General features: G+C 42.7%; 1 long non-coding RNA gene across 1 annotated transcript in view; it reads left to right on the forward strand.

Annotated features, from left to right (window-relative positions):
• LOC117803296 overlaps positions 1 to 1,473 on the forward strand; it is a 36,620-nt gene extending 35,147 nt beyond the window's left edge. The window contains exon 4 of the long non-coding RNA XR_004626976.1: positions 1,354 to 1,473. This is a non-coding gene — a long non-coding RNA (uncharacterized LOC117803296). The remainder of the gene's footprint in view (positions 1 to 1,353) is intronic.
• Positions 1,474 to 14,044: the final 12,571 nt, after the last annotated feature.

Here is a 14,044-nt window from a genome sequence, read left to right on the forward strand (position 1 = left end):
TGAGACTCTATGAGTATATTGAAGGTATGGAATGCTGCATAAATAGAGGAATTCACTCACTCATCCAGATGCTTGTCTCCATCCTGAGCTGTGCTATGGATGCATGCACAGAGGGCATTCAGACCTCCCACTTATAGATTGGAAAACAATGGTCAGACTAAAATATTCAGGTGCATTTTTGAGTTCTGTGTTATGAAGTATCATTGTAACACTGGGATTCAGGCTGGTTCACCCAGCTGTGAGGAATCAGGAAGCAGGAACAAGGTCACAGAAAGGGGTGATGGGAGGTATATGCACCGTACCCACAGCCTACTTAGGGCGCTGGGGTGGCTCGGTTGGCTGAGCATCCAGCTCTTGGTTTTGGCTCAGGTCATGATGTCAGGGTTGTGAGATCCAGCCCCGCATCAGGCTCTGTGCTCAGAGCCTGCTTAAGATTCTCTCCCTCTCCCTCTGCCCCTTCCCTCTGTGTGTGCACGTGCACACTCGCTCTCTCTCTCTCAAGGAAATAAATAAATCTTTTTTTTAAAGGATTATTTGAAAGACATCTTCCTGGTGAGGGATTACAGATCTGCCCTAGTCTTCTAGTTATTTTCTTTGAAGTCATCTGGCTAATGAGTCCCTGTTTATATTATCAGGCTAATTAAGTCATTAATGTACAGTCATTCCTATTTTATAGTTAATGAAAAATGGGGTACAGAATACTTGCTGGCCAAAACTGGTTTCTGGTTCACCTGTGAGTAGAGCAAAGCAGGGGCTCCTTCCGGTGCCTGGTGTTACCTCGCTCCATGCCCAGGTCCAAGCCCTCGTTGCTCTGGGCATGCATGTGAGCTTCCCTCCTGCTGCCCAAGCAGGGGGCTATCATTGCTCCAGGCTGAGTAATGATAGAAAGCTCATCCGTACACGCAGCTCCAATTAATTCAGAGGGAAGCAGCTTCAGTATGAATTCTTGAGAAAATTTTGAAAGGCCCGTTTTGAGAGTCTCGGACATTCTGTTATATGATACTACTAGCTTGTGCCTCTATGTTTTGTCTCTGCTGGCAAACTACTTTGCAGTGTCTCTTTCTGTAACAAGTTACTTTACCACTTACTAGCTGTGTTACCTTGAGAAAGTGATTTAAACTCCCTAAGGTTTCATTTCTTCATCTGTAAATACTGGATTATAAAGGTCACTATACTAAAGGTTTTGTGAGGCTTAAACGAGAGAGTGTATAGAAAGCTCCTGGCACGGGTCTAGAAGTATGAGCTCAATATATGAAAGTAACAACAGTGGTTATGGTAATCGGGTGGGAGACACCAAAATGTTATTCCTACAAATACTTTCACATAAATCATCTCACTGTATCTTTCTAACAGGTGGATCATCTCCATCTTACAGATGAAGAAACTTGCAGAACTTCAGTCACCTGCTCAAGACCAGGCTGGTAAGTACCTGCGAGGAGACTCTGTGTGTGTTCCGCTACAGCAGGCGGCCCTCCCCGTCACAGCCGTTAACTGGAAATGTGTTCTGCTTTATCATGGTGCGTGGGGTGAGGTCAGCAGAAGTGGTGCAGGGGTAGGGACAGTGGTTTCAGACTGGAGTTAGCTTGGCTGTTGACTGGAATGTTAGACTCCAGACAACGATGCATAATAATACACATCTGTTAGTACTGTGTTCCTAGCACTGTGCCAGGTGCTTTACACAGTACCTTTAACCTTCACATCCATGCTCCAAGGGAGGTATTTATTATCATCATTTATACATTAAAAAACTGGGGATTGGAGAGGGTACATAGCTTGCCCAAGGTATTATCTTGGCCAGTGGTTCAGGCCAATGCTTGAATCCAAAGCTTGTGCTCCTTTCAGTGGGTCCCACTGATTCTAATCGACGTAGCTAGCCCCCAGTTTCCTTCCCTGGGAATACTAAAGAATACCTCCATTGCAGTATTGTGTGAGGCCGGGATGCAATAACATAAAGTACTTGGAATAAGGCCTGGCACGTAGCAGACGATAGAATTCTCGTTCTCTTCCTCTTTGCTTAACTGAGGAAACAGTGACCCAGAAGGAAGAGAGGAAAACAGGTGTAGAGCCACTGGACTTCCCTGAGTGACATCTGCAGGCAGCTCACTGTTCTTGGGTCAGAAGGGCCACCGCTCTGTGCGATCTGTTCGTAGATTGGCTGTTACGAGGGAGGTGGTGATGCATCATAAGCTTCCAGAATTAAATGTTACAGTTATAAACTTTTCTACTAGATTGTTACTCCCATTGTATTACTTTTGTCTTGAAATGTTATATAACTCATGAATTGGTAAAAGTTTAATTTTTGAAGACCAACTGTTTATCTCCATTTTGAAATAGCCAAATGTTCCATCAATAGCAAAAACAATGCTCTATGTCCATTGAGGACAGACGTGAGCAATACCAAGAGAGAAGGAATGCAGAGAGCGAAGCTAGGTCCTGTCGGATCTCAGTGTTAATGTCTCTGTGGTTGTAAAACTTAGCACAAGAGTAGTGATAACTGTCATGTCAGTCCAGTGCTAACATCACTCATGTTGGTATTGAGTACTTTCTCAGGAGTGGAATGTGATACATCACCATCTAAAAAATCATAAATAAGGGGTAAGTACAGCATCAAGACTCCCGAATGATCGTGTAGCTTACTAAAAATTAGTGTGGTAGTCTGGTCTCATTAAATCTTTACACAATGAATGGGCATCTGAATCCAGAATTTTATTTTCAACTTTATGAAATAACAAGAAGAGGTACATTCATATAGTCTCAAATGAATATTAAAAGAAACTGACTCTGTCTTCCAAGTATTTATTAAGAAATTACTCTATATAAGTCACTACACAAGGTTACATGCCCACAGACATGAAACAAAAACACAAGCCCAGCCTTCAAGAGCCTCATGATTTAATTGTGTGGGAGAGGCCAGAAAGTAAACTCATAATCACTTTGCAGGATGTGAGGAGTCATGCAGAAAGCCGTGGAAGGAAGCATAAGGGAGACACATTAAGTAACAAAGCTTAGCGATGAAAGTTTGATGTTGGCCAACTTTGAAGTATGGGACCACTTTGCCAGGCAAAAAAGGCGGAAAAGTAAATACTAGACAGAGGCAGTAGCATCTGCAAGGACATGGAGAGCTGATAGTTTGGACGGGATCGATGAATGTGTGAAATGATTAAACATGGGATCAGGGCTGGCTAGGAGGAATCTTTTAGGTTGGGGGGAGGATGGAGGATTTAAGTTACTGGGAGTCTTAATAAGGTCCCAATGCACATATTGTGTGAATCAGGGTCGTGACAAGGTTTGTGAACTGTCCGTGGCGCGAGTGGACGGAATAGAGGGCCAAGGAAGGTCAGTGGATAGAGGGCGTCAAGGAACTTCGGTGACGGGGTTTTCCAAGGGCCACATGTGGACCCTGATGTTCCCCCAGATGCTGGGAGTTCACAGGAGTGTACAGAATGATTGTGATCGTGGTGTCAGTGCCCAGGGTCACCGCCGCTGCTGCTAGGAGCCAGTGCTGCACAGCTGGGTTGGTCAGAACCAGTGGAAATCCAGTCTTGAGCCTCCGCTGGTGTCTGTGAGCTGCTCAGGAAACCTGTCGTGATTTCTAGGTAAAGCCCACTCTCAAGTCCTTCACAACCATTCCCCACCTTCAGACTCCACCTCCAGCCCTTTATGAACCAGCTTCCTCCCCCTTCTCAGCAGATTTCCCCGCCTTCTGCTTATAGGGCCAAACTGAGGTCCACACGGAGTAAACACCTGCTTCTTTCCCTGGTCCGCACCTGCTCTACTCCTCTTTGTGTCCCATTCCTCTCGGCTGTGAAAATCGGGTAATAACTATACACGTGAATAGTTCTTTGCAGGGGAGATTAGATAATATGGACCCCTAGGCACGTGTGGGGCAGAGTGGTCAGTACCGATTTGTTATCATCCTTGCTCTTAGTAGGGCTGTTGTGCAGACCCGACCCCAGCATCTGTCCTCGGTCCCATCCCAGACCACCTCGGGGGGCCTCGCTTCCAGTTAGCTCATCTCTCCCCCGGCCTTTCTGCATATTCGTCTCCAGTAGCTCTTTTCTCTCAGCGTGGAGGCTCAACTCTCTCACATCTGAAAAAGGAAAAAAAACCCAAACCTTCTTCCTCTGCTTTGTTTTCTGTTCCGAAGGCACCCCGTGTTTTCTCTTTGCTTTAGGTCCGTCTCCCGGAAAGCTACCAGAACCTTCCGTGTCCTCCTGCTTCCTTAGTGCGAAGCCCCCTCACTCTGGCCTCTGCTCTGCAGAAAGTGGTTTTCACGTCTGCCTGAAACGTGCCGGATGCCAAATGCAATGGATGCTCTTTGGTTCTCATGGAGTCTGAACCCTCGGGGAGAGTGATGCTGTGGGGGACGCCCTCTAGACGCCCCCCGCCCCCCTTCCACACGCCCCCTCCTCCCTTTCCCCTTGCTCCATCTGGTTCTCGTATCACCCCGAGTGCTCCTGCTTAGCATGGCGTTTGATCCGCGTTCGGTGCTCGATAAGCGTTTGTGGAGTCAGTACGATGCCCTTGATAATGACAGCATGTGGAGCCAAGACGAATTTTCTTGGGGATTAAGTGTATCTCTGTGGCTAAAGACTATGACGTCTGAGCACGGACGTGCTCAAGACAGAAAGCTCCTCAATCCGTGGAGAAATTAGGCCGTTCCCTCAACTATCTTTTCTTAATAGGATAAAAAGCCAGGGAGCCAGTCCCCAATTAACAATATTTAAAATTATCCAGGTTTTTTTGCTCTCTATCTTTAGCAGAAAAAGACAAAGGATAATCTGAATTCTGTTTATCATCTTGTCTTATTTTTACTGAGTCGTGGTGAAAATGTTGATTATAAAACGGTTCCCCAGTTACAAGTATTCGGGTGTTGCTGGTGAAACTTCAGCCTGCCCTGTTCGTGCTGGTGCCTTCATCGGGAAACGGCCATTTCAGGTTTCCCAGCTGGCACGGACTGTGCTGAGACGCACCCACTTAGAGGATCTCAAGTCTCTGATTCGCATGCAGAGGATTTCGTTGGAAATGCTCTGTGCTGCCTTCTTGTCTCGGTCTGTGTATCTTAAGCGCAGCAGAATCCGATACGCTGACAAAGGCTTGTCACCACAGCCCTACAAACAGAATCTGCATTCCTAGGCCCCCTCTGTCCACGGACCTACGCACGGACCCACCGCATCTGTTTCTCTTGTTCGTTAGTTATTTGTTAATTAATTTATTCTCTCATTCATGTCCTCACACATGCTCTGCATAGACGAGACAGTATCGTTTTTGCAGACACACGGACTCGGTCCTGGCGAATCCTAATTCTGGAATCCTCAGTGATGTCTACAGAGCAGCAGAACTGTTCCATGGCTCCTTCTTTATGTCTGACCTTTCTCTCCCAAATGACGTTACTCTGATCTAGGTCCTTGTTACCTATTGCCCAAACCACTCTCATCAAGTCCTGACTAAGTCACAGATTGGGTTCCCTGGAAAATGACTGAATGGAGTTTAGGATGCAGGATAGTTATTAAGAAGTGCCCTTGGGATCTATACTGTGAAAGGGAGGTGAAGGGAGGAGGAGTGGAGAGAGAGGTCAGGCTGTAGTCAGGCCGAAGGACAGCCTAGGTGCCCTGCCCACCCCATGGGAAGCTCGGAAGCGAGAACGAATGACCGTCATTGTTGTCCCAGCTGAGACAAAGTGCCTAGGCCTTTATGGTCCTGTGTAGAGAGCCTCTGGGTGTGAATTCTTCTACAAGGGGCCTGACCGCGGCCAAGGCAACTCTCTACAGGTGAGCCAATCCGCAGCAAGCGTGATAAATGTAGGCCGTCTATGAGCAACACTCCCTGCAGGGCTCCCCCTACCCGAGGAGCACATCCCACTGCTCCTCCCTCCCTTCTCCGTGTCCCCGTGGAACCCACCGCACACGTGCCCGGGCGAGTCTTCCGACAGCCTAGGCTTCGTCACATCCTATTACTGCTCAGAAACCTTGCCAGGCTTTCATCAGATTAGCAAATTCAATAAAATTAAATTTGGCTGATTCTCCATCATTTCCCCCAAACCCACATTTTTAAGTTTTATCCACAGTCCTTATTTTATGAACCTTCCGTTTAGCCAAAGCTCGATCCCTAAGCTGGTTGAGGCCACTGCTGCTGCTTCCAGATGAACAGTGGGAATGTAGGAATAGGGTGGACCGTCTGGAAAGACATTTTCACAAAGGATCTTTGTTCATGCGCCATCCCCAGTCGTATCTTGGCTTCCGATGTTTGCTCCCTGAACGCCCCTCTCCCCAGTCTCTAGCTGTAAAGTCCTATTGCTCCTCAAGACCCAGCAGATGATACTATTTCTTCCACATAATTTCTCCTGTAGAGAATGTGCCGTGACTTTATGAACCAGGACATTTAATATTCAGTTTTTCCTGATTTGGTATGTTGAGTGTATCTCACGCTCCCCTCAAACCTGCAGACGGCCTTGTGCGGGGGAGGCTTCTGGGACGTCACAGGTGGGGGCTGCGTTCTGTGTCTTGTCCATCTCAGAGAATGGTTGCAGGAGGGAAAACCTGAATAGGACCAAGTGTCTTAAAACTATGAAAGTGGAGTGGGACGGGACGGTAAAAATTCAAATCCCTGATAAACTGCATACCTTGGGTAAGACGCGCCACTCCCCCAACACGGGGGAAGACGACCTCATGACCACTCGCTGAAGAGTGCATGAGTTCAATGATGTGGGACCTGCATGTGCCCTTTATAGTTGGGTTTAGTGCATAAAATGAGCAGATGGTTTCCAGGGTCCTTCATGAGCTACAGCCGGGGGACCTAAGTAACACTTTATATTGCGGGGCCACTCTGCTCACGTTCGTGTGCGAGAGCTCTTTGACGGCACAGGCTTTGCCCCGATCACTTGTCCATCCCTGAGAGAACAGTGTCTTATGCATAGAGGATATTCAGTGACTCTTCAGTAAACGTTATTGAAGCAATCCTTCATCACAAGTCAGCTCACCATGAGGAATATTAACCCAGCTATACCCTTTCAGGGGATGGATTTAATCAGAGAAATAAAACATTTCCAGTGAATAAGCTTTAAATATACCTTGGTATGTGGTCTTCTCATTTTCCCATCCTCTTGACAGATGTCAGCTGATGGGGCCAAATATTACAGCGTAGAGTTATATCTCAAATGCAGTAAAATCCGAGAGTCTGGGGTGAGCTCTTATTACCTTTTTGGGGGTTGGGAGGGTCATAATTAAATGACATAACAAATTTAAAGCAGTTATCCCAACGTGTAGTAAGCATTTGATAAATGCTGGCTGTTGTTTACTATTTCAGTAACCTTTGTTTCCGGAGGTTGACCTTAAATAACTCAGTTCAAACCCAACTATTTGTAAAAGCCCAAACAACAGAACAGGTGAAAGTGCTCGTGCAGAGAGGGTTGCAAGGGCTACTGGTCTTCACTGCTCCCTCCTCCGTCCGTCCGTTCCACAGTCTAGGGCCCTTCCTGGCTCCAGTGAATACAGCCGAAAGTCAGCCTTATATTAGATGATAGCGAAAGTCCCTTCTGGTTTGGATTCCGTGGTTCTGTGATTGAAGTCTGCAGTGAATCTGGAACCCAAGCCGCCGGCCAGGTAGATACCAGTGTAATAAAATGCTGGGCACGGGCTGAGTGCCGTGCTGCTGCCACTGAGCTCTGAACGCACATCCTGTGGAAATGCAAGAGATGAATTATCTTAAAGCTGAGAGGACAATCATGTCCTCTGAGATGGTCACAGTGTTCGAGGCTTTTGTTTTGTTTTACTTTAAAAGGGTGTATCAGTCAGGGTCTTGGGAGACACCACACCCGAAGAGGAAGTAAAGGGAATTTTACGAAGAGACGGTTTGAGAGGCAGGTTCCAGGAACCCACATGGAGTGGTGAGGAATTCTGGGACTAGAAATGGCAGGAAGTGTCTACCCTCACTTGGCTTGAAGGGGTAGGAGGAGGTGGTTTTTAGCGGAACTCAGCAAAATTTATAGCTGTGGGAGTAATGGTGGCCTTCGCAGAATGCAGATACTGCAATCCCCTCAAAATAAATACTCCTGTCTCCCCCCGCCCCTCCCCCCAACTTACCAATATCTGGCCAATAAGAGTCACCTGCAAAATCCAATCAGAAGCTAGAGAGTGAACGAGTGTGAGTGAAACAGTTAAAGCAGTCAGTGCACTTGCAGAAGCAAACAGCAATATCCAAAACATTAGGTGATCCTATGTATACCACCTATCAAGGCAGTAGGTGCATGTGAAGGACAGAATGCTGGACAGATCCAGGAAGGCTGAGTGAAAAGTCTGCAGCGGAAAATGCAATAGGAAGTCATTACCTTGAGCTGTAGAGAATGGTTGAGGGAATCATAAGAAAAATGATATAGAAAAAAGTTATGAGAGCTTGAAAGGAGGTGCATGTGAAGAAGATAGGGAATAAAACGGGGAGGGGTTTAATTTCATGGGTCATAATACATGCTTAGTTGGGTCAAGGGCCCCTCCATCTGTGGATGCCATCACTGAAAGTAAAATCAGATGATAACTTGGGGGAAGCGGTGTCATGTTTATTATGCCGTCTTTACCCTCCATGAGAAGTGTGCCAAGTCTCAAATTATGGCCCGACCCTGGGAACTGAGAAGCAGAGGCTAAATGTGAAATGTACAGTGAGGAGGAGAACGACAGAATTTGAAAACCATAAATAGAAGAATACGAAACATACGAAGCATGGTTTATAAATGTGTTCCATTCTTGCTGCTATCCAAGATAAGCATTTGCAACTTACTTAGGATGTTAAGCTGTTTATCTCACGGAGCCAGAAGGGAAGGTCATCATGCTGTTATTATAGGTCCGTCACTGCTGTTCACAGTAGGATAGTTTGTCTGCAATAGGCATACATTAGGACACTTTCTGTTGTTTGTAAAGTAGAAATTATGGCTTTCCGCTTTCTTCAGTTAAGAAGAGTTTAAACTTTTGGCTCGAAATTTTGAAAAGAAATTGATGTTTCGTTAGCATGTATAGTTACTCTTTTAAAATATACAGCATTATTAAGTATTTGAAATCAACTGGGATAAGTGTGATTCTAAAGGAGAAATGTATTGCAGGCTTTGTCGAACATTTTCCTGTATGTATTAATAATTTTCTTATTCTTTCACTCAATACATAGTTTTTCTTTTTTGTTTAAAAGTCTAATTGTTAATGAATTATACATGTGAGAAAATGTACAAATTTTAATGACAGAGATCAGTGAATTTTTCTTATATGTACATTCATGTAACCATCACCTCAATTTGAAAAATGATATAGAACATTTTCATCACTCTCTATGCACCTTCCTAATAAAAAATCCTAACATATCCTTTTGTTTGCTCTTGACCTTCACCTAAAAGGAATCGCATATTATGTACTCTTTTGGCTTCTTTCACTAATCATGATGTTTTGAGATGCTCCCATGCCATTGCATGTATCAGTTGTTTGTAGTATATTCACGCCATTATGCATTCTCCTGTTGATGAACATTAATCAGAGGCAAGAGGGGACATCAGTCATTGGCATAGCAGGACAACATTTCTGAGGCCCTAGAAAGTAATAGGACAGCCACCTCTGGAGGACTGTGTGTCTGACATGTGCCACAGAGCCTACAGGCTGGGTGGGTGAACACCCTGGGTCCAGCTCCGAAGACACATGGCATAAGGATGATGCCTGGTGCCACCCTTAGCTTTTCCAGGTGGTATAGAACAGAGGGGTATCTTGGTCAGAACACTGATGGTAAGAGTCCATGCATAAGCCTGATCTTGTTCCTGTGTCCTACATGAGTGGGAGCAGCTCTAAATCAGCATGTCAGCTTGATTCTGGTCATCTCATCTCAAGGCCAGTGGGAGAGATCCACCCAGCAGACTAGAATCAGAGGGGGCCTACTGGAATAAAGACTCTGACAGGTGTGATGTGGTATAAGGGCTCTGGGATAACTCCATAGGTGCAAGTTTCAGAGCCTCTGGGGACAATAGATGGAGCCTACATGTGTTGGGTGATTAAAGGAGTGGAGAGCACCCCAAAGGAGAGAAATGGGGTTTGGGGACTATACACATCTCAATCTGGCCTTGGGATACTGCCTGCCTAGGCTTGTCCCAGGCAATTTAGGGAGATTTAGAAAATTTCCCAGGCAAGTACTTTTAGGGGGGTCTCCTAAGACAAAAGCCTAGGGAAAGGGGTTGCCTCACTTGCCTAGGTCTAGAGGTGACACTGGAGATAAAACTAACGTCACTTACAGATTGGATATGAGAGGCGAGAAAAACTCCTAGTTTTTTGGCTTGATTGGATGAATAATGTCATATACTGAGATGGGAAGCCTCCAGGAGAAACCGATTTCAGGCAATGAGTAATTAAGAGTTTCATGAGAGTGGGGGAAATAGGGAGAGGTTGGTAAAATTTCTAGCCATAGTTGAAAAATATTTGAAGATCTAATGTAAAATATGGCGACGATAGTTGAAACACTGTTGTATAATTCAGACTTGCTAGAAGAGTAGAGCTTAAATGTTCTTACACAAAAAAGTCAGGTGATCTGTTAATTAAAGAGTTCTTAATTAAAATGTTCTTACACAAAAAAAGTCAGGTGATATGTTAATTAACTAGATGAGGGGAATCCTTTCACACTATATATGTATATTAAATCACCATAATGTGTATTTTAAAAGTCAGACAATTTTATACATCACTTATACCTTGGTTAGAGCTGAATTTTTTTATGTTGATCATTTAAATTTGAGATGCCTACTAGATTTGGAATTGGGATGCTGAGTAGGCTATGAGACACACGAGTCTGAAATTTAATACGGTTGTCCTATGTCAGGATTTAATTTGGAAATCATGAGGATATCATGATAAAGTAATGTAATTTAATAAGATTAATTCTGGAAAGGATATAAGTAAAGAAGGAAAGACTGGCTCATGACTCAGTACTGAAGTATTACAGTATTCAATGTCAAAGAGCAGAAAATCGGTAAGGAAACAGTGTCTTTGAACAACACATTAGACCAGATGGACATAACAGATAGAAACAGGACATTTTACCCAAAATCAATAGAAAACACATTCTTTTCAAATGCACATGGAATATTCTCCAGAACAGATTGTGTTAGGCCACAAAAAAAGTCTCAATCATTCAAGAAGATTGAAATCATAGGATGCATCTTTTCTGACCACAACAGTATAAAACTAGAAATAAATCACAAGAAAAAACTAGAAAAAATGCGCACACAGAGTCTAAACAACATAATACTAAACAACCAATGGGTCAGTGAAGAAGTCAAAAAATACATGGAGACAAATGAAAACAAAAACACAACAGTCCAAAACCTCTGGGACACTACAAAAGCAGTTCTGAGAGGGAAATACATAGCAATACAGGCCTACCTCAAGAAATAAGAAAATGCTCAAATAAACAATCTATGTTGACCCCTAAGGACCTAGAAAATGAAGAACAAAGAAAGCCCAAGATAAGTAGAAGGAACAAAATAATAAAGATCAGGGCAGAAATAAGGGACTTAGAGACTTTAAAAAATTGAAAATAACTGATGAAACCAAGGGCTAGTTCTTTGAAAAGACAAAATTGATAAACCCTTAGCCAGACACGTCAAGAAAAAAGAGAAAGGACCCAAATAAATAAAATCAGGAATGAAAGAGAAGTAACAACCAACACCATGAAATACAAAGGATTGTAAGAGGATACTACAAAAAATTATATGCCAACAAACTGTGACATCCTAGATGAAATGGATAACTTTCTAGAAATATATGATCTTCCAAAACCGAAATCAGGAAGAAATAGAAAATCTGAACAGACCAATTAGTAGTAACAGAACTGAATCAGTCATCAAAAAACTCCCAACAAACAAAAGTCCAGGAACAGATGGCTTCACAGGTCAATTCTATCAGACGTTTAAATAAGAGTTAATACCTATTCTCCTCAAACTATTCCAAACAATAGAAGTGGAAGGAAAGCTTCCAAATACATTCTACAAGGTTAGCATTACCTTTATACTGAAATCAGATAGACACCGCAGAAAGGAAAACTATAGGCCAATATCCCTGATAAACATAGATGCAAAAATCCTGACAAAATCTTAGCAAACTGCATTCAGCAATACATTAAAAGGTCATTTACCATGATCAATTGGACTTACTCCAGGGATATAAGGATGGTTCAATATTCACCAATCAATTCAATGTGATGATACACCATATCAACAAGACAAAGGTAAAAATCGTATGATCATCTCAATAGATGCAGAAAAAACATTTGACAAAATCCAACAATTGTTTATGATAAAAACTCTCAACCAGGTGGTTTTGGAGGGAATGTACCTCAACATAATAAGGACCATATATGAAAACCCCACAGGTAACATCATACTCAATGGTGAAAAACTGAATTTTCCCTCTAAGATCAGGAACAATATAGAGATGTCCACTCCCACCGTTTTTATACTACATAGTACTAGAAGTCCTAGCCACCACAATCAAACAAGAAAAAGAAATAAGAGGCATCCATTCTGGAAAGAAAGATGTTAAATTTTCACTATTTGCAGGTAACATGATTTTATACATAGAAAATCCCAAAGACTCTACCAAAAAACTATTAGAAGTAATAAATGAATTCAGTAAAATTGTAGTATACGAAATTAATACCCAGAAATTGGTAGTGTTCCTATACACTTATAGCAAAGTAGCAGAAAAAGAAATTAAGGAAACAATTCCGTTTACAATTGTATCAAAAAGAATAAAATACCTAGGAAGAAACTTAACCAAGGTGATGGAAGACCTGTACTCTGAAAATGATGAAACACTGATGAAAGAAATTGAAGATGACACAAACAAATGGAAAGATATTCCATGCTTGTGGATTGGAAAAATTAATATTAAAATGTCCATACTACCCAAAGCATTCTACAGATTCAGTGCAACCCCTATTAAAACACCAACACCATTTTCCACAGGACTGGAAAAAATGATACTAAAATTTGTATGAAACCACAAAAGACCCCAAATAGCCAAAGAAATCTTGAGAGAGAAGAACAAAGCTGGAGGAATCATAACCCCAGATTATTTCAAGACACACTGCAAAGCTATAGTAATCAAAACAGTATGGTACTGGCACAAAAAGAGACACATAGATCAGTGTAACAGAATAGAGAGCTCAGAAATAAACCCACACTTATATGGTCAATTAATCTATAACAAAGAAGGCAAGAATAGACAATGGGGAAAAGACAGTCTCTTCAACAAGTGGTGTTAGGAAAACTGGAAAGCTACATGCAAAAGAATGAAACTGGACTACTTTCCTGTACCACACACAAAATAAACTCAAAGTGGATTAAAGACTTCAACGTGAGACCCGAAACCATAAAAATCCTAGAAGAGAACACAGGCAGTAATGTCTGTGACATCAGACATAAGCAGCATTTTTCTAGATAGGTCTCCTAAGGCAAGGGAAACAAAAGTAAAAATCAAGTATTAGGACTACATCAAAATAAAAAGCTTTCGCAAAGTGAAGGAAAAACAAAGAGGCAACCCACTGAATGGGAGAAAATATTTGCAAATGATATATCCAATAAAGTGTTAATATTGGAAATATAAAGAACTTATACAACTCAACACCCAAAACCCTCCCCCAAAGCCAAACAATATGATTAAAAGATGGGCAGAAGACCTCAATAGACATTTTTCCAAAGAAGACATTGAGACGGCCAACGGACACCTGAAAAGATGCTCAACGTCTCTCATCATCAGGGAAATGCAAATCAAAAGCACAATGAGATATCACCTCACATCAGTTAGAATGGCTAAAATAAAACACAAGAAATGAAAGTATCGTTGAGGATGTGGAGAAGGAAACCTCCCGTACTGTGGTGGGAATGTAAATTGGTGCAGCCACTGTGAAAATGCTTTGAAGTTCCTCAAAAAAATTTAAGATAGAAATATCATATGATCCAATAATGCCACTGCTGGGTTTGTACCCTAACAAAACAGAAGTGCTAATTCAAAAAGATATATGCACCCCT

Source organism: Ailuropoda melanoleuca, chromosome 8, assembly GCF_002007445.2.
Source record: "Ailuropoda melanoleuca isolate Jingjing chromosome 8, ASM200744v2, whole genome shotgun sequence".
NCBI lineage: Eukaryota > Metazoa > Chordata > Mammalia > Carnivora > Ursidae > Ailuropoda > Ailuropoda melanoleuca.